At 38.6% G+C, this 24399-nt stretch overlaps 1 long non-coding RNA gene across 1 annotated transcript; it reads right to left on the bottom strand.

Annotated features, from left to right (window-relative positions):
* Positions 1-212: 212 nt before the first annotated feature.
* LOC138418765 (uncharacterized) lies at positions 213-24399 on the bottom strand. Its single transcript, XR_011248714.1, has 3 exons — positions 24216-24399; positions 6976-7098; positions 213-562 (listed from the first exon to the last, which is right to left on the bottom strand). It is a non-coding gene; the product is annotated as an uncharacterized lncRNA (long non-coding RNA).

The following is a 24399-nucleotide window of genomic DNA, read 5'->3' as shown; positions in this document are numbered from 1 at the left end:
CTTATTAAATGAATGAATGAATAAGTACCTGCACTCTGCTGGGAACTGTGCCAGGTGTTTGAGGAAATATAATAAGCCATACAAACACAAGCAAGTCCTACTAGTTTTCAAACCTCTTTTAAAAATTGCTTGGGGTTGATAATTTTAATTATCAGAGAGGTTATTGTAATACTTTAGTCTCTAAGAAATTAGCGCATAAACAAGATTAGTACTTTTTTTTTTCTGTTCAGTTTTATTGCTCAAGAATGCAAATGTGAAATTTCTCTTCCAAGGACATGTAAATGTGGCCTTAGATTGAGTAAGACAGTCTTTGTTCCTGGACAAACACTTCTATATTTTGAGGAGAAGAGGGCGTCAAAAAATGATGTCTTTACAGTAAATGCTGTGTTTTATGGAATCCTTAACTTTTATTCTTCAAGGTTTCCCAGAGCTGAGGTTGTCGTTAGCGATAGTCCAGCCATTTTTTGGTGATCACCTGATTTTGATAGGGAGCCAGGAAGAAAAAAAGTTGTCTTCAATGATCAGTCCACCTTCTGGCAACCCACAGATGTGGCACAAGGTCCTGTAATTTAATTACGTAAATAACGTAAATAGGAAGAAAGGCTTCTGCTCCAACCTGAATATCTTCAATTCAAATAATCTTCATGATCATTCAAAACTAGAAAGCTCCAAAACACAGTCGCTATCTTTGACAAGAATACTTTCTGATAACTTTGATTTCCTGTCTCCATTTAGCCTTGTAAATAATTAAAAAATATAAACTGAAAAATTCATTTACCATATTTTTCTTGAAAACCAGTAAGCAATAGTTAAATTAGCTTAGCAGTAAAGATGGGAAAGAGAACACAGACATCAAAAACTTACAGAGAATGTTAGAAAAGACACACTTCTGAAGTCAGATTCCTTGTTATAAAAATGTCTTACATTGCAAACAAGGGTTGTTTCTAATAATAAATCTGTCAGTGGCAGACACTGGCAAATCTACTTCTACAATAATTTGCAAAACCCTTATTTGCCTATTTTATACATGACAATTCCTTGAGTAAAAATGAGTCTAATCTGTAGATCTACAGATCTATAGTATGTTTGTGTTTTGACGTACTTCTTCATCATTTTCTGCAATGTTTTAGGTCCAGTACATTATCTTGAGCAGTTGGTGGCAAGTATTTATAACATATAATCATTACATTTGAAAATATCTATGTGCTCTGAATGGGGCCTTGTCAACAATGAGAGAACGTTTAGTGGCCGATAGAACCTAGATAGCTATGGGACCTTCCTGTCTACAAGGGGTACTAATCTTCAGCTTTCAAAATTGTATGCTTTGGGACCTCTTAATGGTTTCACTACCACTTAGTATCTGAAGAACATAGTCAAGATTTGCTTATTGGAAACGTGGCACTGCTGAACTTTGGCTGTAATGTACAGTTTACTGCCTTCTTCCTGTCAGCTAGGCTAATTAAGAATTCAACAAACGGCTATTCTATCCTTGTTACAAGTCTAGCCAAACTGTCTCCATTCTCTCTTTTGGCAGTAAGATATCACTCTAAGGCCTGCCGCAGACTCCCATTGATAAATCCTGTTCTTTGAATTGGAGAAACTTACAAGGCACAGGGGCACCTTTTGTTTTCAATTTCTAACTCAAATGAACATGTGAAGATGTTTGACTAAAGATAATCAGGTTATACCTTTTCTTTCTGGTTTTTCAAATTAGAATTAATAAATGATGTCTTTACTTGATTAAATCTTAAAACCAATTAATAGAAAATAGTTCCTGTGAAATTAGTCTGGTTCCATAATTTGAAAAAACTTGTACCTGTGATAGCACAATTCAATATTTATGAAGATTTTTTTTCCATGACTAAAGAGATACCTGTTAATGGGTTTCTAAAAATAAGGAGATTCAGTCATTATCACTTAAAAAAACTCATTATCTGTTTCAGAATTTTACCAGTCAAGCTCTTATCATTTCTAATTTAGAATTAGAGGAGGAGGGACAAAAACTGTGGTCACTTTTCATAAAAATGGCCCAGTGCTTCATGTGAGTTTCCTTCCCAAAGGTATGATGGAGTAAGGATGGAGGTTGTTTTTGCTTTTGCAAAACAAAAAAGCTTTCATTTAAATTACCTAAGCCAGGACCAAATTTTCTTCAACGCTATTTTAGTCCGTTCCCCTGCTGTCACCTCACTGTTTTACAAGTAATGATAAATGTGATAATGAGTAATGACATCTATTCATGGAAAATGTGAAAGGTCTGAAGTTACAGTACTTTTCATTAGGAAAATGTGTCTCTAGCAGCGACAGGCACCTTGACTTAATCAGCCCAGCTCCAATTCTCTAAAAGAAATAAATTTTCCTTAAATTTTATACAGTCCCCACTTCTTCCACCCTCTCCCCACCCCTTCAGTCCTATTAGCTACACAGGCTTTTTCATGGTAGTTTAAGTGTAAAGAAATGTTTCAACTCTTATTTTATCCATTAAAATGCAAATGATGTAGGGCTTTCTGATTGTTTAATCCCCTGGGAGCTTTTGGATATGCAACATTGACTACATGTTTTCAAAGTGAATTCTTCTATATCCTTCATCTTCTCCCTTCCAGTATGCGAAACACAATGAATGATTAGTGTGGAGCCAGGAAAGCAAGATGTACACAGAGATTAAAAGTGACCTTGCTTTCTTGGTCTCCATTTGAGACAAGCTGTATGATGCACGGAGGCCATTTTACAAACTTGAGATGGCACGTTATTTCTATAGCTCTTCGCTATCAGGAGTTCAAAGATATTTATCTCTCAACTGACACTGGTAGTATACTTGATCTCCAGCTAAGAAACTAGTACCTGTGTAATTAATGTAAGAAAAATAATCCACCATTAAAGTCTGTTGGTTTTAGAAATATAAAATATAGTTTTATGAAAAAGAAGTCATATTTTACAGCAAGACAAAAATGTAAACATAAAAAAAAAAATCTCTCTGCCCTTTGGCCTCCTCTCTCCCCCTATTTGCATTGTGTATCTGGGCCATGCATCAGCCAACCTTCCCATCAGCAGACATACCTGTTCAGCCATAAAGAGCAGCATTCTCCTAGCATCAAGGCAATTCCTTAAAGATAACATTCCTTCCTGATCTTGTAAGGGGCCGTGATGACACTTAGATCTGATTTGTGTAAACCATCAGTAATACGTCATTTAATATACAGCCTTCAGTCTCAAAACTCATATAACTCTACCTTGACTTCTAAAGGGGGAAACAGTCCTCAGAGATTTCTGAGCTGCTATTCCTGGGTTATAATCTTAAATCTGACTCAAAACCAATTTCCCATTTCTTTCTTAGACTGATTAATTTCTTTGTTGACAATGTTTTGTCTGAGGTTTACTTGGGGGGGGGGGGGGGAAGGAGCAGTTAAACATTTGAATGCCAAGCCTTTACTCACAAATATCTATATGATGCCAATATTATACCCAAAATATTTAAACTATATAATACTAATAATATCAAAATAAAACTTAAAACTGTCCCCAAAAGAGTGGAATTAATTTATTTATAGCACAAAGATAGTTTAAAACATTTGAATTTTTTTCCCTTAGTGAGTTCTTAACTTTTAATGAGCAATATCAACATGCTTTTTTAAGGGGACTTATCTTCATTTAAATATCCCTTCCTGCAAACTCACAGCAGAGCAGTATGACTGACATCCATCATCAGTATCTTCCCTTTCTCCTCTCTCTTCTGGGAATACTTACAACCCAGGTCACAATGTGTCATCTAGACTTACCCCATTTCATGCTTCATCAAAATGTATCTATTTTGTATCTCATATATTCAAATGTCCAGTAAGTAAAATAAACTAATTTACTTCTAAAATTAATATTTGCATAGGTAAACATATTAATCCTTATATGAAGGGCAGTGGTTAAAAACCACAAATTCATCGTCATGGTAAGAATGTCAGGGAGGCTAGTGTGGAAGGTATTGATATCTAGTACCTTAATGAGGTCTTTTTCTGCTTCTTGAATTGCCTGATGTAATTCACTTTCCACTCTCCCAGAAAGAAAGATTCACTTTGAAATGTGTATATTCAAAAATCATATTCTCAAACCAACGGCCATAGCCAAACCAATAGGCATGTTATCAATCATGATTTTTTTGTGTGAAAATCATATCAAACATGGCTTCTTGGATTTGCTTAAACTATTTCCTTTTCTCTGACCTTGTTTTCATTTTAAGTATTAATTTTCAAAAATAAAATAAAGTTCAACCTAAATTACTTTTGAGCATAAAATTCATTTTTTGCTCCCAAAAAGTACCACTTCAGCATAACCATTAGCAATAAGCTCCTCTTTTCTGATCTCTGGACCTGATTACAAAAAAACTTTTGCTCTTCAAACCCATGTGTGTGTGCGTGCTAAGTCGTCTCAGTCGTGTCTGACTCTTTGTGAGAATCCCATGGTCCTCCGTCCATGGGATTCTCCAGGCAAGAATACTGGAGTGGGTTGCTGTGCCCTCCTCCAAGGGATCTTCCCGACCCAGGGAAAAAACTCAGATCTCTAAGGTCTCCTGCATTGGCAGGTGGGTTCTTTATTCCTAGCACCACCTGGAAAACCCTCAGACCCATGAAACTCTCTTATAATCATTGTATTCCCAGTCAATAGATATTAGCCTCAGTGTTTACATAAATAAGTTTAATAAATCTGTGGCCACTTGCAGAACCTATTATGTAAAGATCTCCACAACTCCCTGCTTGTCTAAAAATTACACTTCAGAGGTTTTTGGTTCAATCAGCTTCAAAACATTACTTTTAACTTCAAAATTCTTCCCTTTCTTTTGCAGGGAGAAAATGATAAGATAGGTTCTTTCTATTTCTGTGAGTCAAAATATTTATTTGGCCACCTGACAAAGGTAACAGAATGCTGCTTCCTGTTTGAAAATAAGGAGGAATTTTGCAAAAGCATTGGAAATTTTAATTCCTAATCTATAAAACTTTTAATTCAAATGAAATGACTGATTAAATAACACAAATTTAATTGCTCCTAGAGTTTTAAAAGCACTGTTTTTATAATATGTTAATTACTTTAAACCAGTTCACATAATAAGGCATTCAAAGGCTTTAAGCAAAAACTAAATGGAGCATATCTGTAAAAGTAGCAACTGGCCTTGAATATGAATGTGGTCTTAAAGAAAATTATGTTGTATGCTACAAATAAAAAACTTTAAATATTTACATAAAATTAAATAATCTATTTTCTACTTATTTTCATCCTTGTGTAATTTATCAATTCAGATATTTTAGTAGCCAATTTAGCTCTATGCCTATGTTATTCCATTATGAAAAGGAGTCTTCATGAAACAAACAAGTAAAATAAGCTTCTGCTCTTCAAATGCAAACAAGAGCTTTCTTAATACACAGGAATTCTCTAGAAACAAATTATGGCTTTCCTGTTAATAGATCCAAAGATGAAAGGATGAAGAGGAAACTGATGTTTCCTAAAGATGAGTCTTTATATCTTCTACTCCTAGAAATAGGATGCAGTTTTCTATCAGAAGAGATTTGCAGAGGATTTGTAATGAGAGAGACACAGAAAGCCAAGCACTTAATATTTTTTTTTTTTTACTTGCCAAAATTTCAAAAGCCTTTCTAACACTTAACCAGTACTATAGGAGTGATGTATTTACCAGAACTATACATTTGGGACCTGAAAAACTAAATGAATTTATGATGTATTAACATTTTTCCTTTGCTAAGGCTGTAAAATTAGTAAACACACAGTAGGTGTGTTGCCTGAACTTGCAGCCCTATTACTCTCCTGTCTATATTTAGTTAGACTTTGAATTAGGAGCCAAGTTGGTTTTAGAATTTTTCACGCTATACTTTATTGTGTGTATTTGATTTCCCCAAAACAGATATGAATGTACTGATGGCTGGGATGGTATCTTTCAGTTTTGGGGGACTATTCAATTACATTAGAACCACACAGTGCTCCTGGCACCAGCATCATGGCGATTCATCAAGACTAAATCAGGAAACCAAGCCATTAACTGGTTCTGTGACCCTGGACCACTCATCTCACCTTTCAAGTCTCCTGGTGCTTCTTACATGAAATGAGATGATTACACTCTTTCTAAGAAACATTCCAGATATAAAATTCTATGATGTTTAATTAAGGAAGTAAGTACAGGAAGGGATAATATGAACGTGTGGGAAGGAGCTTCTTGTTCAAATTCAGGAGTGAAACATAAATTCTAAGAGTAAACTGACAAATCCTTGGTAAAATTGTTCAAGCCTTTGAAAACCAGAGGAAGCATTCTGGAAAAGCAGGATGAAAGCAGAAGAAATCTACTCGCTAAAGATGGCATGACACGGATGCACATTTGTGAGTTAGATGCTTTTCTTTACTGAATGCATTCACCAACCATGAGCAGTCTAGGTGGCAAAAAACCTGACAAGTCAAACATTAAGACAAACTTAACAGAACAGCTGAAAATTGGGAAAATCCCTCGAAATAGGAAAACAGCAGCGAGGTGATCCTAATCTCTGCCTAGATCCGGCTTACATCTTATAATGTAGCCTGTTTGACATTGAGAACAAGTGAACTTTGCGTGTTCGGTCACTTCAGTCGTGTCCAACTCTGAGACCCCATGGACTGTAGCCCGCCAGGCTCCTCTGTCCATGGGATTTCCAAATCAAGAATACTGGAGTGTGTTGCCATTTCCTTCTCCAGGGAATTTTCCTGACCCAGGGATAGAAGTGGGGAAACCCCTTAAGTAAACTTTGATTGCATACAAGAACTTCACATGTTTTCTTCCTCTTCCTATGCTTTTCAAGCCACAATTTCTCTCTTTTCATATTGTGCATCCATTCACAACTTGTTATAGCTATAGTTAATATTTTCATCCTTTAATCTTGATGCTAGAATTAAGTGTTTAACATTTTACTGTATTATACTGTTAACATATTCTGAAGTTGTCTATCAGCTTACCTTTACTGGTGAGTTGTATATCTTCATGTTACTTATATCAGGGGATCCATTGCTAAGGTGTTCCTAGTGGCTCATGGGTGAGCTTCTTGATGGAGTCCATGATGCAGTTAGTAGGATTCATGTCTTAAAAAAAAGAAAATTCATTTGGCTGAGCCAGGTCTTAGCTGCAGCACATGGAAACTTTAGTTGGGTCATGTGGGATCCAGTTCCCTGATCAGGGATCAAACTGGGCCTCCTGCACTGGGAGCTTAGAGTCTTAGCCACTGAACCACCAGGTGGTCCCAGAGTCATGTCTTTTAATACCCTAGAAGGGTTCTGTCTGTTGTGCTCTCAGCCTCCCCTTTCTCACCGCCCACCCCCCTCAGTCATCCAGCTCATAATTCAGGTATCTGGATGAGGAGAGAGAGAAATGAGCTCCTTTGGCAGCATCTCACATGGCTGGGGAAGTTGAGGGCTCTCTCACATGCTTCTGCTATGCCCTGTGGGAGAATCCTGGCTAAGATGGGCCAAGAAGATCTCTCTTGGCTTGAGCCCTGTCGCCTTGGGGGAAGGGGGCTGTGGGTAAAGTCAAGCCATTCTTCTTAGTCAGATGTGTCCAGACTTGTAATTTTTTGCTCCAGCAATGAGGTGGAGCTTCTCTTCTAGAAAGCGGCACTTTTACAAAGTCTCTCTTGTCTGAGGGTGACTGTCTAACAGTGTTTCCCAGAGGCTCCTGGACCACAGAGGAAGGGCTACAGCCATTTCAAAAGTCTCTGCAGGATCCACAACCAGGACCAAGGTCTACCTGTCTATTGCCCAATGCCAGGGTGGGTCAGTCTCTGCCTCTGTCCCTTGGCATATGGTGCTAGATCCCAGAGATTCCACAAAGGCACTGTTGTCAGTGTGTAGATGCCAGACTTTTGTTGTTGAATTAGGGGACAGAAATGAGGGCTATCTCATGCCTCCATGGTGCTGATGCCATTCCAAGTCCAGAGTTTTCATTGGTGGTTGGTGACACTGGGACTTTCTCCCTACAAAACCAGCTATGATTTCCAAAATTCTAGATTCCCAGAAGCATGGCAGATATTTATTATCAATCACATTGTTTACATAGTCTAGGAAAACTGGTATAGCAGAGTTCAGTGCCCAAGGCACATAAAACAGCCTTATTATTTAGGAACACGAGGGAAATCTCAGCCAAGTTTTTATGTGACAGACTTAACTAGCAAGCCCTTCAAAGAGCAACATCAGACCTGCTGTATTAACTCTTTCCATAGTCACCCTGACACTGCTTCTAAACCCCAGCTGTGGCACTTTCTTCCATAGCTGCAGTTACATCTTGTTTGGATTCCCCCCATGACCGCCAAACTCATAGAAACAGCCTCATCACATCCTCTGCAGAGAAACTAGGCACCAGTCCACCAGCTCTATCTCTTTAAATGTCTGAGTTTCCCCTCCGCAAGTCTCTCCTTTAAAGCTTTTAAAATAAATAATCCCAACCTCTTCCTTGTTCACTTAGACCTAGGCATGGTTTCTGCTTCCTGCAACTTCTATTTTTGGTAGTTTCATTTTTTCTGTTGAGTTCATTAACAACTTTCCACATAGCTTAAAATCTTTATATGAAATTATATATGGTCAGATATCTACTGCAGCTCTAAGCTCGACTCTGACTAATACAAGAACAGAGACCATCTTCCTTTGGTAGAGGTGGTCAACAAGCTAGAAGCACCAAGATTTGTTGATTCACTTACTCGTTAATTTTCATTTTTCATACCAAGTTTGTGCTGAGACAGCTGTGGCAATAGTAGCAAGAACAGAAGTAGCCACAGATTCAGTGACCTCTGATGACACCTGCACTGGGTGAACCTGAAACCATATTTCAGCATCAACTAAAAGACTGATGCTGAAGCTGAAGCTCCAATACTTTGGCCACCTGATGCAAAGAAGCAACTCCCTGGAAAAGACCCTGAGGATGGCAAAGATTGAGGGCAAGAGAAGGATGACAGAGAATGAGAATTCATGACATCACCAACTCAATGGACATGAGTTTGAGAAAACTCTGGGAGATAGTGAAGGACAGGGAAGGCTGAAATGCTGCAGTGCATGGGATCTCAAAGAGTGGACATGATACCACCTGAACAACAAATGTACCAAAAAAGTCACTGTAGACATATGACATTTGATATTCCATTGTTCACTTCAGTTCAGTCATTCAGCCATGTCTGACTCTTTGCAACCCCATGAACCACAGTATGCCAGGCCTCCCTGTCCATCACCAGTTCCCAGACTTTACCCAAACTCATGTCCATTGAGTCGGTGATGCCACCTAACCATCTCATCCTCTGTCGTCCCCTTCTCCTCCTGCCCTCAATCTTTCCCAGCATCAGGGACTTTTCCAATAAGTTAGCTCTTTGCATCAAGTGGCCAAAGTATTGGAGTTTCAGCTTCAACATCAGTCCCTCCAGTGAACACCCAGGACTGATCTCCTTTAGGATGGACTCGGTGGATCTCCTTGCAGTCCAAGGGACTCTCAAGAGTCTTCTCCAACACCACAGTTCAAAAGCATCAATTCTTTGGCACTCAGCTTTCTTTATAGTCCAACTCTCACATCCATACATGACTCCTGGAAAAACCATAACCTTGACTAGATAGACCTTTGTTGACAAAGTAATGTCTCTGCTTTTGAATATGCTATCTAGGTTGGTCATAATTTTCCTTCCAAGGAGTAAGCATCTTTTAATATCATGGCTGAAATCACCATATGCAGTGATTTTGAATCCCCAAAAAATAAAGTCTGACACTGTTTCCCCATCTATTTCCCATGAAGTGATGGGAACAGATGCCATGATCTTAGTTTTCTGAGTGTTGAGCTTTAAACCAACATTTTTACTCTCCTTTTTCACTTTCATCAAGAGGCTATTTAGTTCTTCTTCACTTTCTGCCATAAGGGTGGTGTCATTTGCATATCTGAGGTTATTGATATTTCTCCCGGCAATCTTCATTCCAGCTTGTGCTTCCTCCAGCCGAGTGTTTCTCATGATGTACTCTGCATATAAGTTAAATAAGGAGGGTGACAATATACAGCCTTGACGTACTCTTTTTCCTATTTGGAACCAGTCTGTTGTTCCATGTCCAGTTCTAACTGTTGCTTCCTGACCTGCATACAGGTTTTTCAAGAGGCAGGTCAGGTGGTCTGGTATTCCCATCTCTTTCAGAATTTTCCACAGTTTCTTGTGATCCACACAGTCAAAGGCTTTGGCATAGTCAATAAAGCAGAAATAGATGTTTTTCTGGAACTCTCTTGCTTTTTTGATGATCTAGTGGATGTTGGCAATTTGATCTCTGGTTCCTCTTCTTTTTCTCAAAAAACTTGAACATCTGGAATTTCATTGAACTTATTTGTATAAGATAGAAAAAAATGCTTTTGAGATTTTTGGTCACTTTTTTTTTCAATATCAGATGAAATTATATTCATAATTATCAATAACTTAGGAAAGCTGATGTATTATGTGTGCTCAGTCATGGAATTTTCCAGCAAGAATACTGGAGCAAATTGCCATTTCCTACTCTAGGGGATCTTCCCAACTCAGGGATTGAACATGCACCTGTTGCGTCTCCTGCATTAGCAAGCAGATTATTTACCACTGTGGCACATAGGAAGCCCTCTTACTACACCTGATCTTAGCCAAAAGGCCAAAATCTAATAGAATTTACTTTTAGATGGTTATACTTGATGGGATAGAGCCTTGAACTAATTACACAAAAAGGACTGTACCTGTAATCAGCTAGCTCGATTCACTGGAACACAGTTAGAAAACTGTTAACCAACCACTTTGATTTTCAGAATAACAATGATGTTGGCCTTTAAGACTTATTTAACATTGTTGAACTTTTATGGATAACCTGAAATTGTACAAGCATAAAATTTTATAGAGAATGAGGATCAATAGAGAAGGATCTGTTATATCACAGTCACTGAACATAGGAATTTTATCTCAATGCTGAAAAGATGTTTCTCTCAACCACAGCTTACATATATGGCCACTTCAATGGTGTACCTCTATAACATTTTCCTGAATTCCCATAAATAAGAGTTCTTACTGTTATTCTCTTTAGGTAATTGCAGCTTCCAGAATAACCTCAGGTCATTGAAATGTCCTGGTTCTGCAAGAAACCGTTTATTAGCCAGATTCCATCATGAAAATCCATCTTGCTACTGCTGTGAAGATGTGACTTTATGACCTTGGAGGAAAAAAATACAAAGAGCTATCCAGTGGCTCTTCATGGTGAAAGAAATGCTGTCAGGGTATGTTTTCTAAACCACAGTTATTAAGAAATGGCTTCACCTCTTGGTTCTCTTCACCCTCCTCTGCCTCATGAAAATCTTCTAGGGAGTCACATGTATGTTGGGTGATATATACATGATATATACATATTCACAAAGTGAATAGCCTTTGTTCTAAAAAATATGAACTTCCACTGTTCTTCGTTGACTGTTGTCTCCATCAAGGTCCAGTAAGGGAATGAAAACTATACCAGTCATTAAACAGACAGAATTTAAGTATTAGGAATTTTCAACTAGGTATAAAGTTGTGAATTAAGTAACTGAAGGGCTTCCCAGGTGGAGCTAGTGGTCTAAAGAACCCACCTGCCAATGCAGAAGACATAAGAGATGTGGGTTCAATCCATGGGTTAGGAAGATACCCTGAAGAAGGAAAAGGCAACCTACTCCAGTATTCTTGCCTGGAGAAGCCCATGGACAGAGGGGCCTGGTGAGCTATGGTCCAAAGGGTTGGGCACAACTTAAGTGGCTTAGCACACACACAAGTAACTGAAAAAGAAAAAGAAAACACTATTGAAGAATTGATGCTTTTGAATTGTGGTTGTTGGAGAAGATTCTTGAGAGTCCCTTGGACTGCAAGGAGATCAAATCAGTCAATCAGGAAATCAACCCTGAATATTCATTGGAAGGACTGATGCTGAAACTGAAGCTCCAATACTTTGGTCACCTGATGCAAAAGGCCAACTCATTAGAAAAGACACAAAAAGATAGAAGGCAGGAGGAGAAGGGGACAACAGAGGACGAGATGGTTGGATGACATCACCGACTCAATGGACATGAGTTTGAGCAAGCTCCAGGAGATGGTGAAGGACAGGGAAGTCTGGTGTGCTGCAGTCCATGGGGTAGCAGAGTTGGACATCACTGAGCAACTGAACAACAATTGTACCATAGAGGCAGCAACAACTAGGGATCAGATACCATCCCTGAGGCTGAAAGAATGAAAAGGAAAGGTTGGACTTAAAATTTAGAAATTTAGGTGAGGAAGAGTGGTCCTGAATTGTTGAAACTCAGATTTTTGAAGAGAGAATGGGTTTAGTTACTAAGTGGGTACTAGTGTTTCTGAGCTTAGAGAAGAGACCCCAAAATGCTGGGACCCCAACCCCTGAAGATGTGATGCTGTTGGTTAATGGTGGTACTGTAAGAGTAACCCAGAGAGGCTTGCTCCATGAGTGTTGAAAAAAGTGCAAACTGAACCCAACAGCTGCTACCCAGGGAAATGAAAAAGCATTGTCAAGATGATACTCAGGGAACTGCAAGTAGATTGGAAGCCAACAAGGCATGCACAGAAGGGCAGTGTCCCTGTTTTCTTCTCCAGCTTTACAGTCTCCTCCTTCTGTCCTCTTGTGGTCAGCTGGTAAGTAGAAGTGAGGTTTGCAGAATCCCAGCTTTAGCTTCACAAAGCAAGTAGAGAAATGTGTTTGGAGCTGAGAGACAGTTACTTAGTAAGTGACACAACCATCCACAGAACATTCTTCTGAAATAACTGAAAGTTGACTCCTGATTACAATCACACTGTGGTTAACAGTGTAACTACTTATAAAGGTTGGTAGCTTAGTAGGAGACTATATAACTCCGCATAACTTCATGGTTTTAACAGTGGAGAGAGAAATAATGCAAATTCCAATCCATGTTTATTATGTGATACAAGAAGATGAACCATACATCTGCATATCTCTTTCTGATGCTTATTTGAAGAACACTGATGCACTCTATGACTGCCGAGAGTAAAAATTGTAACATAAATTTGACACTTACCAACCATTAAAAGGAAAAACTGAGAAGTTCCTGTTTTTTAAACCAGATCAAATGAAGCTAATCTCAAATGATGTTTGTTGAAAATACACTCACTCCCATCCCTCTCCTAAAACACCACATAAACTAAATAACAACTAGAATTTCTCACTTCTGCCTATGTCAAAAAGTCAAAACCTGATTTTGATTAGTGTGTGAAAATATATGTTGTTATATCCTGTTGGTGAGAATTTCATTCACATTTCTGTACAGGGGTACCTTTTGGCTGTTATACATGACAACCTTCTAAAGCAATCATCTGCAGCCTTTTTGGCACCAGGGACAGTTTTTGGAGAAGACAGTTTTTCCATGGACAGGGGTGGGGGTTGTTCGGGGATGATTCAAGCACATTACATGTATTGTGCACTTCATTTCTATTATTATTATATCAGCTCCGCCTCAGATCATCAGGCAGTACATTCCAGAGGTTGGGGACTCCCTGCTGTAAGTGAAGAAGTGAAGTGGCTCAGTCCTGTCTAACTCTTTGCGACCCCATGGACTGTAGCCTACCAGGCTCCCCCATCCATAACGTTTTCCAGGCAAGAATACTGGAATGGTTTTCCATTTCCTTCTCCAGGGAATCTTCCCAACCCAGGGATCAAAACCAGGTCTCCCACATTGCAGGCAGATGCTTTACTGTCTGAGCCACGAAGGAAGCCTAAAATATGCTTTATTCTTTTCAACAGAAAACTCATTTCTAAAACTTTACTCCAAGGAGATAATCACATGGGTATAAAATAGATTCATTCACAGATTTCTCTTATTAATGTCATTTAAAGTAAAATAGAATTGATAATAAACTTAAACATTCATCCATTGAAGAATGTTGCTGTTCAGTTGCTAAACTGTGTCTGACTCTTTGTGACCCCATGGACTGCAGCACCCCAGGCTCCTCTGTTCTTCACTGTCTTCCGGAGTTTGCTCAAATTCGTATCCATTAAGTCAGTGATGCTATTTAACCATCTCAGTCTCTGCCGCCCCTTCTCCTTTTGCCTTCAATCTTTCCCAGTAACATGTAATGAAATACTATGCAATCTACAAATATGATTATAGATATGGGTATATCTTTATTAACAAAGAAAGAACAAGTTATAAAACATTCATTCAACACCTGAGTACCTGTTTGGCCAATGAACCAAACACTGTATTTGCCCACAAAAAGCTCCCATTTGTGTATAACTATTTGAGTATACTTATTGGACACAAACATATATATATATATATATATATATATATATATATATATGAACTAAGTTCTGAATATTCATTGGAAGGACTGATGTTGAAGCTGAAACTCCAATACTCTGGTCACCTGATGCAAAGAACTGACTCAATGGAAAAGACCCTGATGCTGGGAAAGATTGAAGGCAGGAGGAGAAGGGGACGACAGAGGATGAGATGGCTGGATGGCATCACCAACTTGATGCACATAAGTTTGAGTAAGCTCCGGGAGTTGATGATGGACAGGGAAGCATGGCATGCTGCAGTCCATGGGGTCGCAAAGAGTTGGACACAACTGAGCAACTGAACTGATATATATATATATATATATATATATACACACACACACACACACACACACACACATACACGAATATCAGGAAAGATCTCCTTAAAAACATTGAGTCATTAGCATAAAGAAAAAAACACATTTTTCTCTCAGTGGTGGGACTGTAGCTGATTTCTACTTCTGTCTTTGTCCTTTTTTTACTTTAAAAAATCCTACGCTTATTCAAAATCTAGGGCTCTAAGTCTTAGCAGAGTTCTCAGTTGAATGTGATTTTTTTTTTTTGCTCAGAATTACTTTATCATTTGGTTTGTGTCATTCTTGGGGACCTTATATTCCACTCTGAATTATAATTAGTTATGTACTTGTCCTTTCCCCTTATATAAGATAAAAAGTATCTTGAGAACAATGACACCACCATGTGTAACTTTCCATCTCTCATAACATCGAAAATAGAGCTTGGCATTTAGTGTGTGCTCAATAAATATTGTGTTTCATTCCTAATTTCACTCGCCATCAAACTGCACTGGGCATTAATCAGAGTAATTGTTTCACTCATATAGTTTATAGGTAATCATGCACTACTTATAGCCCATGCTGAGGAGCTGCCTTAGTGAGCAATGTTTCATAGTATACATCCTAAGTCCTCTAGACAGAGCTGACTGTTCCAAGGGTGGACAACTGACCCAAAGACAGCCAGTCCAAAGGCTGGCCACAGACCTGACCCAGGATGAAAATTTGACTAATAGCTATTCCCTGGAGAAAAAAAAAAAAAGGCAAATGGTTATAAACATAGGAAATGGTGCTCAGCTTTATTAATGATTGTGAAAATGCACACTAAAACAAAGCAGAGACACGATTTCTTCATCCATTGGATTATTTAAAGTAAGAAGACAATGTTTTATGTGGAAGAGAATAAAGAGAAATGGTCACTTCTAACATTGCATGGGTGGTAATGTAAATTTAGCTTTCCAGTTCAGTTCAGTTAGCTTTTGGGAAGGCAAAGGGACAGCACCTTCAGCATTTACATTGCGCTCATCTTTCGATGTAGTTATTCTGTACCAGGAATATAATTTGCAGAGATATTTCCTGTGCATAAGGATGAGCAAAGGATGGTCTTTATAATCTTAAACGAAACACTTAAAACTTTCCCTTCATTAGGAAAGAAGGGTTAAGTAAGCTATTTACGTCCATGAAGTAAAAAAAGAATCAGGAATGCAGTAAAGTTACTAAAATCAAATGCAGTGTCCTTAGCAAGACCCACAGTCCTGTGTAATCTGGCTTCTGCCTCTGAGAACTCATTTCCTCGCTCTTCCTTCATGTCTTGCTCTGTTTCAAAATCTAGGGCATTTTCACTTTCTTATTCTTCTACCTGTATTATTCTTTCTTCAACATTCTCTTAGCTGGTTCATTCTCTTCAAAAGCTCTGCATGAATGGCACCGTGTGGCATCCTGATTTCTACCTTCTCAATATTTTAACCCACTTTATTTTTCTTCACAAAATGTACCAGCTCCTAACATTAAACGCTGAAAGTGAAAGTCACTCAGTAGTGTCTAACTCCTTGTGACTCCATGGGCTATAAAGCCCATGGAATTCTCCAGACCAGAATACTGGAGTGGGTAGCTGTTCCCTTCTCCAGGGCATCTTCCCAACCCAGGCATTGAATCCAGGTCTTCTGCATTGCAGGCGGATTCTTTACCAGCTGAGCCACAAACAAAACCCAATAATATTAGAGTGGGTAGACTATCCCTTCTCCAGTGAATCTTCCCAACCCAGGAATCGAATGGAGGTCTCCTGAATTGCAGGCAGATTATTTACCAACTAAGCTATCAGATAAGCCCATTAAACGTTGAGCTACATATTAATAATGAATCTCCTTCACTAGAACCCAAATGTTTATAGGCAAATATTTTATCTATTCAGTTCAGTTCAGTTCACTCACTCAGTTGAGTCCAACTCTTTGTGACCCCATAAATAGCAGCATTCTAGGCCTCCTTGTCCATCACCAACTCCTGGAGTTCACTCAGACTCATGTACATCGAGTCAGTGATGCCATCCAGCCATCTCATCCTCTCTCATCATCCTCTCCTTCTGCCCCCAGTCCCTCCCAGCATCAGGGGATTTTCCATTGAGGCAATTCTTCGCATGAGGTGACCAAAGTATTGAAGTTTCAGCCTCAGCATCAGTCCTTCCAATGAACACCAAGGACTGATCTCCTTCATGATGGACTGGTTGGATCTCCTTGCAGTCCATGGGATTCTCAAGAGTCTTCTCCAACACCACAGTTCAGTTCAGTTCAGTTCAGTTGTTCAGTCGTATCTGACTCTTTGCAACCCCATGAATCGCAGCACACCGGGCCTCCCTGTCCATCACCAACTCCCGGAGTTCACTCAGATTCATGTCCATCGAGTCAGTGATGCCATCCAGCCATCTCATCTTCTGTCATCCCCTTCTCCTCCTGCCCCCAATCCCTCCAGCATCAAAGTCTTTTCCAATGAGTCAACTCTTCACATGAGGTGGCCAAAGTACTGGAGTTTCAGCTTTAGCATCATTCCTTCCAAAGAACACCCAGGGCTGATCTCCTTCAGAATGGACTGGTTGGATCTCTTTGCAGTCCAAGGGACTCTCAAGAGTCTTCTCTAACACCACAGTTCAAAAGCATCAATTCTTCGGTGCTCAGCCTTCTTCACAGTCCAACTCTCACATCCATACATGACTACTGGAAAAACCATAGCCTTCGCTGGAAGGACCTTGGTCAGCAAAGTAATATCTCTGCTTTTGAATATGCTATCTAGGTTGGTCATAACTTTTCTTCCCAGGGGTAAGTGTCTGTTAATATCATGGCTGCAGTCACCATCTGCAGTGATTTTGGAACCCAAAAAATTAAGTCTGACACAGTTTCCACTGTTTCCCCATCTATTTCCCATGAAGTGATGGGACCAGATGCCATGATCTTCATTTTCTGAACGTTGAGCTTTAAGCCAAATTTTTCACTCTCCTATTTCACTTCCATCAAGGGGCTTTTTAGTTCCTCTTCACTTTCTACCATAAAGGTGGTGTCATCTGCACATCTGAGATTATTGATATTTCTTCTAGTAATCTTGATTTCAGCTTGTGTTTCTTCCATTCCATCATTTCTCATGATGTACTCTGCATATAAGTTAAATAAGCAGGTTGACAATATACAGCTTTGATGTACTCTTTTTCCTATTTGAAACCAATGTCCAGTTAGAACCATGTCCAGTTCTAACTGTTGCTTCCTGACATGCGTACAGATTTCTCAAGAGGCAGGTCAGGTGGTCTGGTATTCCCATCTCTCTCAGAATTTTCCACAGTTTATTGTGATTCACACAGTCAAAGGCTTTGACATAGTCAATAAAGCAGAAATAGATGTTTTTTCTGGAATTCTCTTGCTTTTTCTTGTTTTTCTGGAATTTCTCTTGCTTTTTCCATGATTCAGCAGATGTTGGCAATTTGATCTCTGGTTCCTCTGTCTTTTCTAAAACCAGCTTGAACATCTGGAAGTTCACAGTTCACGTATTGCTGAAGCCTGGCTTGGAGAATTTTGAGCATTACTTTACTAGCATGTGAGATGAGTGCAATTGTGCGGTAGTTCGAGCATTCTTTGGCATTGCCTTTCTTTGGGATTGGAATGAAAACTGACCTTTTCCAGTCCTGTGGCCACTGCTGAGTTTTCCAAATTTGCTGGCATATTGAGTGCAGCACTTTCACAGCATCATCTTTGAGGATTTGAAATAGCTCAACTGGAATTCCATCACCTCCACTAGCTTTGTTCATAGTGATGCTTTCTAAGGCCCACTTGACTTCACATTCCAGGATGTCTGGCTCTAGATGAGTGATCACAGCATCATGATTATCTGGGTCATGAAGATCTTTTTTGTACAGTTCTTCTGTGTATTCTTGCCACCTCTTCTTAATATCTTCTGCTTCTGTTAGGTCCATACCATTTCTGTCCTTTATCGAGCCCATCTTTGCATGAAATGTTCCCTTGGTATCTCTAATTTTCTTGAAGAGATCTCTAGTCTTTCCCATTCTGTTGCTTTCCTCTTTATCTTTGCATTGATCACTGAAGAAGGCTTTCTTATCTCTTGCTATTCTTTGGAACTCTGCATTCAGATGCTTATATCTTTCCTTATCTCCTTTGCTTTTGGCTTCTCTTCTTTTCACAGCTATTTGTAAGGCTTCCCCAGACAGCCATTTTGCTTTTTGGCCAGTTCAAATCAATTCTTCCGTGCTCAGCTTTCTTCACAGTTCAATTCTTACATCCAAACATGACCAGTGGAAAAACCATAGCCTTGACTAAATGGACCTTAGTTGGCAAAGTAATATCTCTGCTTTTCAATATGTTATCTAGGTTGGTCATAACTTTCCTTCCAAGGAGTAAACATCTTTTAATTTCATGGCTGCAATCACCATCTGCAGTGATTTTGGAGCCCCCCAAAATGAAGCCTAAATGAAGACACTATTTCCCCATCTATTTCATGTAAAGTGATGGGACTACATGCCATAATCTTAGTTTTCTGAATGTTGAGCTTTAAGTCAACTTTTTCACTCTTCTCTTTCACTTTCATCAAGAGGCTTTTCTGTTCCTCTTCACTTTCTGTCATAAGGGTGGTGTCATCTGCATATCTGAGGTTATTGATATTTCTCCCAGCAATCTTGATTCCACCTTGTGCTTCTTCCAGTCCAGCGTTTCTCATGATGCACTCTGCATATAAGTTAAATAAGCAGGGTGACAATATACAGCCTTGACGTACTCTTTTTCCTATTTGGAACCAGTCTGTTGTTCCATCTCCAGTTCTAACTGTTGCCTCCTGACCTGCATATAGGTTTCTCAAATGAAAACCTACAAGAACTTTTAGAACTAACACCCAAAAAAGATGTCTTTTTCATTATAGGGGACTGGAATGCAAAAGTAGGAAGTCAAGAAACTCCTGAAGTAACAGGCAAATTTGGCCTTGGAGTACGGAATGAAGCAGGGCAAAGGCTAATAAAGAGTTTTGCCGAGTGAACGCACTTGTCATAGCAAACACCCTCTTCCAACAACACAGGAGAAGACTACATGTGGGCATCACCAGATGGTCAACACCGAAATCAGATTGATTATATTGTTTGCTGCCAAAGATGGAGAAGCTCTATACAGTCAGCAAAAACAAGACCGGGAGATGACTGTGCCTCAGATCATGAGCTCCTTATTGACAAATTCAGACTTAAATTGAAGAAAGTAGGGAAAACCACGAGACCATTCAGGTATGACCTAAATCAAATTCCTTATGATTATACAGTGGAAGTGAGAAATAGATTTAAGGGCCTAGATCTGATAGATAGAGTGCCTGATGAACTATGGACTGAGGTTCGTGACATTGTACAGAAGACAGGGATCAAGACCATCCCCATGGAAAAGAAATGCAAAAAAAGCAAATGGCTGTCTGGGGAGGCCTTACAAATAGACCATTCAGGTATGACCTAAATCAAATCCCTTATGATTATACAGGGAAGTGAGAAATAGATTTAAGGGACTGGATCTGATAGACAAAGTGCCTGCTGAACTATAGATAGAAGTTCGTGACATTGTACAGGAGACAGGGATCAATACCATCCCCATGGAAAATAAATGCAAAAAAGCAAAATGGCTGTCTGGGGAAGCCTTACAAATACTGTGAAAAGAAGAGAAGCGAAAAGCAAAGGAGAAAACAGAAGATATAAGCATCTGAATGCAGAGTTCGAAAGAATAGCAAGGAGAGATAAGAAAGCCTTCCTCAGTGAATCAATGCAAAGATAAAGAGGAAAACAACAGAATGGGAAAGACTAGAGATCTCTTCAAGAAAATTAGAGATACCAAGGGAACATTTCATGCAAAGATGGGCTCGATAAAGGACAGAAATGGTATGGACCTAATAGAAGCAGAAGATATTAAGAAGAGGTGGCAAGAATACACAGAAGAACTGTACAAAAAATATCTTCACGACCAAGATAATCACGATGCTGTGATCACTCATCTAGAGCCAGACATCCTGGAATGTGAAGTCAAGTGGGCCTTAGAAAGCATCACTATGAACAAAGCTAGTGGAGGTGATGGAATTCCAGTTGAGCTATTTCAAATCCTCAAAGATGATGCTGTGAAAGTGCTGCACTCAATATGCCAGCAAATTTGGAAAACTCAGCAGTGGCCACAGGACTGGAAAAGGTCAGTTTTCATTCCAATCCCAAAGAAAGGCAATGCCAAAGAATGCTCGAACTACCGCACAATTGCACTCATCTCACATGCTAGTAAAGTAATGCTCAAAATTCTCCAAGCCAGGCTTCAGCAATACGTGAACTGTGAACTTCCAGATGTTCAAGCTGGTTTTAGAAAAGACAGAGGAACCAGAGATCAAATTGCCAACATCTGCTGAATCATGGAAAAAGCAAGAGTTCCAGAAAAATGTCTATTTCTGCTTTATTGACTATGCCAAAGCTTTTGACTGTGTGCATTACAATAAACTGTGGAAATTTTATATATTGGTTACTATCAAGTCACCAGTGTCTAGAGAGACATCTTGTAATGAATATGTGTGTCAGATTAATCAATTAATTCAAAGGTATGCATTAGAATTATACATTTTAACATGAAAAGATAGCTAAGATATATTGATGTTGCCAAAAAATACAAATGATATGGTCCCATTTATGTAAAGAATAAGTGTGTGCATATATATATATACACACACTTTTATATGTTTATGTATATATATATGTATGTATAGATATATATTTCCATGGTGGCTCAGCAGTAAAGTCTCCTGACAATGCAGGAGATGCAGGTTCAGTTCCTGGATTGGAAAGATACTCTGAAGAAGGAAATGAAAATCCATTTCAGTATTCTTGCCTAGGAAATCCCAAGGACAGAAGAGCTACATTCCATGGCGTAACAAACAGTTGGACATGACTTAAACAACTGAACAACCACTATATATGTATACATATATATATGTATACATATTTATATAAGCTTATACATGAATGAATTTGTGTATTTGACCCACAATTGCATGTAGATATTTTGATAAAGAACTGAAATTACACATATCAAATTGTTATCTCTGGCAAGCAGAGTGTCAATGGGAAGCAAGGAAAAGGAACTTTCACATTTTACTTATTATACTTCCATATTAATTTAATTTAATTAACTTATTTCTTTTCTTCTTTCTTTTGTTTGCTTATTTGTCGTTTTTAGTCCTGTCTTTAGGTGTAACCTAACTGAGTGAATGTAAGGCAAATTATACTTTTTAAAGCTACAAAGGAAAAAGAACAATACTAGAGAAAATGATACAAAAACAGTTGTGTTTTATGTTAAATTAAAACGCTTCCTCCTTCTGAATTTTTCTACTCAGTACATCAATGTATCATGATAGATTACAGTACACACTGCATTTTATTTTCTTTAGAGCTTCTCTATGTGATGAAAGAGAGGTTGTTTATTTTTTATTTTTTATTTTTTTAATTTTAAAATCTTTAATTCTTACATGCGTTCCCAAACATGAACCCCCCTCCCACCTCCCTCCCCATAACATCAAGAGAGGTTGTTTTGTGTGCTCAGTTCCTCACTCATGTCCAACTCTTTAAGACCCCATGGACTGTGGCCCACCAGGCTTTTCTGTCCGTGGGGATTCTCCAGGCAAGAATACTGAAGTGGGTTGCTGTGCTCTTCTTCAGGGCATCTTCCCAACCCAGGGAGAACTCAGGTCTCCCACACTGCAGGCAGATTCTTAACATCTGAGCCACCACATGATATTGGTCTCCTATCTCCTTATTCATTAAATTAAAACATCGTTTGTTTTTATTAAGCATTTATGAAATCATACCTATAGTCCTCCTATCATGGGATTTTATCATCTTTAAGGTTTCATATGGGATGTATATGAGACTGATCATTGTAGCCAATATAATCTTCCAATTATAAAAATTGTGCTAAGTTTATCTAGAAATGATCCCTGAATGTGTTCACACAGTTCAATCTCCAGTGTTACATTACAGAGAATACCAGTTTACTAACAATTTCAAGATTGCCTTGGGGTTTTCCTGCTTCAGAGCATGAGGTTTATCAGTTGTGAATGAGGATTAAATCTGAGCATATATGATTACAAACACATACATGTCAAATCTTAGCTTTCACATTCAAAGTGCCTGCAAATAAAGAACTGCTCTTTTAAATGCAAGCTGGAAAAAAAAAAAAAAGTAAGGGATCACATCTCATTTGTAGATTGTGTTCCTTCCTCTGAAAAAGAGTGAAAGATGAGGTCACACTGTTCTATTAAAGCATATTCCTTTTACACTGAGGCAAAGATATGATTTAAAAGTCTGCTCATCACTCTAGCTCTGCCTTTTATGTGTGAGCTACTGAAACATAAATACACCGCTAATTCTTTGCAACTACAAGACTGTAAATCAAACATGCCACTTAGTAAATGACCCTTATTCCTCATCTCTGTTTCTTACGAAAGATTACTAGCTATTTGTGGCTACTGCAAGAACACATAGAAAGTTTTGAGGAAGATACTTTTGCCTATCATTCCCCGAAGGCAGCTTGCTTATTTTGAAGCTCTCTTTGTAAAGAAACAAACAACTGGTTGAAAGGTGAAAATTCTAGTCAAATAATTTTTGTAGGGTTTATATTTTCATTCTTTTCATAGGATGGTAAGTGATGATTTGTGAAATATATATTTTTTCTGCTGAATTCACTAATTGTTTTGATGGTAAGTAATTAGAGACACACATCCACTAAGAAATGAAATAATCAGACAAAAAGAGAATTTGTTGCGATAATCCCTCTTGTAAAAAAAATTAGCAATAACAATTTAAAAAATTAATTCAGCCCAACCATAATAGTAACAACTCCCATTTACTGAATATTTGCTGTTTACTGGCCACTTACCAGAATTTAGCACCTCTGGCCAGCTCACAGTTGAGAGCCTATTGGATTTAGCAATAAGCAAGTCGCTGTTGTATTTGCCAAGATTAGTTTCTGAATCAGTTCCAGTGGAGATGAAAGACTAGTTTCAGTATATTAAGGAAGATTGGGTAAGAAGGAAGTAGAAAAAACTACCATGGAAACAAAATTACTCATAAAAGGAAAAAGAGTAATATAGCCCCAAAAAGGTGGTTAGAAAGCTGGACTTTGATAATTTTTTTTTTAGTTTTCTTTTTTTTTTTTTTAAGATAAAGGCAAACTGAGCTGATGTACATGAAACGTGGAGCAGCAGTTTAAAGGTACAGAAGAGAGATGTAACAATCCTCCGAGCAAGGCAACTGAGGGTACAAAGAAGAGGAGGGTTTCTGGGGAAGATATAACTGCTGTGTTCAGATTCTGTCAAACCCTACTGGACATCTATCCTTAGGCATTCCACGAATGCCTCAAACTCAGCATTTGCGTCCCCCATCCCCAAAATGTTCTGCTTCTTCTTCCTCTCTTAACAAATGGCAACATTATCCACCTATGTTCCCAAACCAAAAATCTGGACATGATGCCGAATCATACCCTTTCCTTATCTTCTCATTCTATTGCAAGTTCTGCTTATCTTTTAAAAATATGAATATTATATTTCTCCTGAGAATCTTACCCTGAGAAGTCCAGGTTAGATGCTCTATGATATCAGTCAGGATCCCATCAGAAAAGCAGGAATTACAGCAGGTATTATAGGAGAGGCGATTTAACACAAGAAATCGGTCACACAAAGAGAGAATGAAGGAGCTGAAGCAACTGAAAGACTAACAACAGAAGGGCAACTACCACCTCTAGAGACT

This window comes from Ovis canadensis, chromosome 1 (assembly GCF_042477335.2).
Source record: "Ovis canadensis isolate MfBH-ARS-UI-01 breed Bighorn chromosome 1, ARS-UI_OviCan_v2, whole genome shotgun sequence".
Taxonomy (NCBI): Eukaryota; Metazoa; Chordata; class Mammalia; order Artiodactyla; family Bovidae; genus Ovis; species Ovis canadensis.
The sequence above is the reverse complement of the archived record's forward strand: the minus strand, read 5'-3'. Positions and strand labels throughout refer to the sequence as shown.